The sequence below is a fragment of the Crinia signifera genome, unplaced genomic scaffold (genome assembly GCF_055691185.1).
Source record: "Crinia signifera unplaced genomic scaffold, ASM5569118v1 HAP2_SCAFFOLD_195, whole genome shotgun sequence".
Classification (NCBI taxonomy): Eukaryota; Metazoa; Chordata; class Amphibia; order Anura; family Myobatrachidae; genus Crinia; species Crinia signifera.
The window spans coordinates 132501-137144 of NW_028142088.1; positions in this window are offsets into that span (position 1 = coordinate 132501).

Genomic DNA, 4644 nt, shown 5'->3' on the forward strand with positions numbered 1-4644 from the left:
CGCCCCCCGCTGGTCGACCGGGGAATTGCATCTGAAAGGTGAAAAAAGCACTTTGAAAATATTTTGACACTTCTCACCCACTCTTCCCCGGGATTCATGCCCAGGGCTGTGGAAGTGTCCCTGGGCACTTCCGAGCGTCCACCCCCCGGGAAAAAAAAACTTCCAGATTTCCACCCCACGCTGCCCAGGGAAGGTAGCCCGGGCCCGGGGGAGGCCACCCCCGGGTCCGGGGACCGGCGCCCCCCGCTGGTCGACCGGGGAATTGCATCTGAAAGGTGAAAAAAGCACTTTGAAAATACTTTGAAATTCCTCACCCACTCGAGCCCAGGATTCATGCCCAGGGCTGTGGAAGTGTCCCTGGGCACGTTCGAAGGTCTTCCCCCCGGGGAAAAAAAGTTCCAGATTTCCAGCCCACGCTACCCAGGGAAGGTAGCCCGGGCCCGGGGGAGGTCACCCCCGGGTCCGGGGCACTGCGTCCCCCGCAGGACAACCGGGGAATTGCGTCCAAAAGGTGAAAAAACACTTTGAAAATAGCTTCAATCGTTCTCCCACTCTTCCCCGGGATTCATGCCCAGGGCTGTGGAAGTGTCCCTGGGTAAGTTCGAGCGTCTTCCCCCCGGGAAAAAAAAACTTCCATATTTCCACCCCACGATGCCCGGGGAAGGTAGCCCGGGCCCGGGGGAGTCCATCCCCGGGTCCGGGGAACTGCGCCTCCCACTGGTCGCCCGGGGAATTGCGTCCAAAAGGTGAAAAAAATACTTTGCAAATACTTTGAAATCGTTCGCCCACTCTTCCCCGGGATTCATGCCCAGGGCTGTGGAAGTGTCCCTGGGCACGTCCGAGCGTCTTCCCCCCCGGGAAAAACAAGTTCCAGATTTTCACCCCACGCTGCCCGGGGGAGGTAGCCCGGGCCTGGGGGAGGTCACCCCCGGGTCCGGGGGACTGCGCCCCGTGCTGGACACCCGGAGAAATGCATCCAAAAGGTGAAAAAAACACTGAAAACAGTTTGAAATGGTTCACCCACTCTTCCCCGGGATTCATGCCCGGGGCTGTGGAAGTGTCCCTGGGCACGTCCGAGCGTCTTCCCCCCGGAAAAAAAAAGTTCCATATTTCCACCCCACGATGCCCGGGGAAGGTAGCCCGGGCCCGGGGGAGTCCATCCCCGGGTCCGGGGAACTGCGCCTCCCACTGTTCGCCCGGGGAATTGCGTCCAAAAGGTGCAAAAAATACTTTGAAAATAGTTTGAAATCGTTCGCCCACTCTTCCCCGGGATTCATGCCCGGGTCTGTGGAAGTGTCCCTGGGCACGTCCGAGCGTCTTCCCCCCCTGAAAAAAAAAGTTCCATATTTCCACCCCACGATGCCTGGGGAAGGTAGCCCGGGCCCGCGGGAGGTCACCCACGGGTCCGGGGCAATGCGCCCCCCGCAGGACAACCGGGGAAATGCATGCAAAAGGTGAAAAAAACACTTTGAAAATAGTTTCAATCGTTCTCCCACTCTTCCCCGGGATTCATGCCCGGGGCTGTGGAAGTGTCCCTGGGCACGTCCGAGCGTCTTCCCCCCGGGAAAAAAAACTTCCATATTTCCACCCCACGATGCCCGGGGAAGGTAGCCCAGGCCCGGGGGAGGCCACCCCCGGGTCCGGGGAACTGCGCCCCCCGCTGGTCGCCCGGGGAATTGCGTCCAAAAGGTGAAAAAAATACTTTGAAAATACTTTGAAATTCCTTACCCACTCGAGCCCGGGATTCATGCCCAGGGCTGTGGAAGTGTCCCTGGGCACGTCCGAGCGTCTTCCCCCCCCGGGAAAAACAAGTTCCAGATTTTCACCCCACGCTGCCCGGGGGAGGTAGCCCGGGCCTGGGGGAGGTCACCCCCGGGTCCGGGGGACTGCGCCCCGTGCTGGACACCCGGAGAAATGCATCCAAAAGGAGAAAAAAACACTGAAAACAGTTTGAAATGGTTCACCCACTCTTCCCCGGGATTCATGCCCAGGGCTGTGGAAGTGTCCCTGGGCACGTCCGAGCGTCTTCCCCCCGGAAAAAAAAAAGTTCCATATTTCCACCCCACGATGCCCGGGGAAGGTAGCCCGGGCCCGGGGGAGTCCATCCCCGGGTCCGGGGAACTGCGCCCCCCGCTGGTCGCCCGGGGAATTGCGTCCAAAAGGTGCAAAAAATACTTTGAAAATAGTTTGAAATCGTTCGCCCACTCTTCCCCGGGATTCATGCCCGGGTCTGTGGAAGTGTCCCTGGGCACGTCCGAGCGTCTTCCCCCCCTGAAAAAAAAAGTTCCATATTTCCACCCCACGATGCCTGGGGAAGGTAGCCCGGGCCCGCGGGAGGTCACCCACGGGTCCGGGGCAATGCGCCCCCCGCAGGACAACCGGGGAAATGCATGCAAAAGGTGAAAAAAACACTTTGAAAATAGTTTCAATCGTTCTCCCACTCTTCCCCGGGATTCATGCCCGGGGCTGTGGAAGTGTCCCTGGGCACGTCCGAGCGTCTTCCCCCCGGGAAAAAAAACTTCCATATTTCCACCCCACGATGCCCGGGGAAGGTAGCCCAGGCCCGGGGGAGGCCACCCCCGGGTCCGGGGAACTGCGCCCCCCGCTGGTCGCCCGGGGAATTGCGTCCAAAAGGTGAAAAAAATACTTTGAAAATACTTTGAAATTCCTTACCCACTCGAGCCCGGGATTCATGCCCAGGGCTGTGGAAGTGTCCCTGGGCACGTCCGAGCGTCTTCCCCCCCCCGGGAAAAACAAGTTCCAGATTTTCACCCCACGCTGCCCGGGGGAGGTAGCCCGGGCCTGGGGGAGGTCACCCCCGGGTCCGGGGGACTGCGCCCCGTGCTGGACACCCGGAGAAATGCATCCAAAAGGAGAAAAAAACACTGAAAACAGTTTGAAATGGTTCACCCACTCTTCCCCGGGATTCATGCCCAGGGCTGTGGAAGTGTCCCTGGGCACGTCCGAGCGTCTTCCCCCCGGAAAAAAAAAAGTTCCATATTTCCACCCCACGATGCCCGGGGAAGGTAGCCCGGGCCCGGGGGAGTCCATCCCCGGGTCCGGGGAACTGCGCCCCCCGCTGGTCGCCCGGGGAATTGCGTCCAAAAGGTGCAAAAAATACTTTGAAAATAGTTTGAAATCGTTCGCCCACTCTTCCCCGGGATTCATGCCCGGGTCTGTGGAAGTGTCCCTGGGCACGTCCGAGCGTCTTCCCCCCCTGAAAAAAAAAGTTCCATATTTCCACCCCACGATGCCTGGGGAAGGTAGCCCGGGCCCGCGGGAGGTCACCCACGGGTCCGGGGCAATGCGCCCCCCGCAGGACAACCGGGGAAATGCATGCAAAAGGTGAAAAAAACACTTTGAAAATAGTTTCAATCGTTCTCCCACTCTTCCCCGGGATTCATGCCCGGGGCTGTGGAAGTGTCCCTGGGCACGTCCGAGCGTCTTCCCCCCGGGAAAAAAAACTTCCATATTTCCACCCCACGATGCCCGGGGAAGGTAGCCCAGGCCCGGGGGAGGCCACCCCCGGGTCCGGGGAACTGCGCCCCCCGCTGGTCGCCCGGGGAATTGCGTCCAAAAGGTGAAAAAAATACTTTGAAAATACTTTGAAATTCCTTACCCACTCGAGCCCGGGATTCATGCCCAGGGCTGTGGAAGTGTCCCTGGGCACGTCCGAGCGTCTTCCCCCCCCCGGGAAAAACAAGTTCCAGATTTTCACCCCACGCTGCCCGGGGGAGGTAGCCCGGGCCTGGGGGAGGTCACCCCCGGGTCCGGGGGACTGCGCCCCGTGCTGGACACCCGGAGAAATGCATCCAAAAGGAGAAAAAAACACTGAAAACAGTTTGAAATGGTTCACCCACTCTTCCCCGGGATTCATGCCCAGGGCTGTGGAAGTGTCCCTGGGCACGTCCGAGCGTCTTCCCCCCGGAAAAAAAAAAGTTCCATATTTCCACCCCACGATGCCCGGGGAAGGTAGCCCGGGCCCGGGGGAGTCCATCCCCGGGTCCGGGGAACTGCGCCCCCCGCTGGTCGACCGGGGAATTGCGTCCAAAAGGTGCAAAAAATACTTTGAAAATAGTTTGAAATCGTTCGCCCACTCTTCCCCGGGATTCATGCCCGGGTCTGTGGAAGTGTCCCTGGGCACGTCCGAGCGTCTTCCCCCCCTGAAAAAAAAAGTTCCATATTTCCACCCCACGATGCCTGGGGAAGGTAGCCCGGGCCCGCGGGAGGTCACCCACGGGTCCGGGGCAATGCGCCCCCCGCAGGACAACCGGGGAAATGCATGCAAAAGGTGAAAAAAACACTTTGAAAATAGTTTCAATCGTTCTCCCACTCTTCCCCGGGATTCATGCCCGGGGCTGTGGAAGTGTCCCTGGGCACGTCCGAGCGTCTTCCCCCCGGGAAAAAAAACTTCCATATTTCCACCCCACGATGCCCGGGGAAGGTAGCCCAGGCCCGGGGGAGGCCACCCCCGGGTCCGGGGAACTGCGCCCCCCGCTGGTCGCCCGGGGAATTGCGTCCAAAAGGTGAAAAAAATACTTTGAAAATACTTTGAAATTCCTTACCCACTCGAGCCCGGGATTCATGCCCAGGGCTGTGGAAGTGTCCCTGGGCACGTCCGAGCGTCTTCCCCCCCCCGGGAAA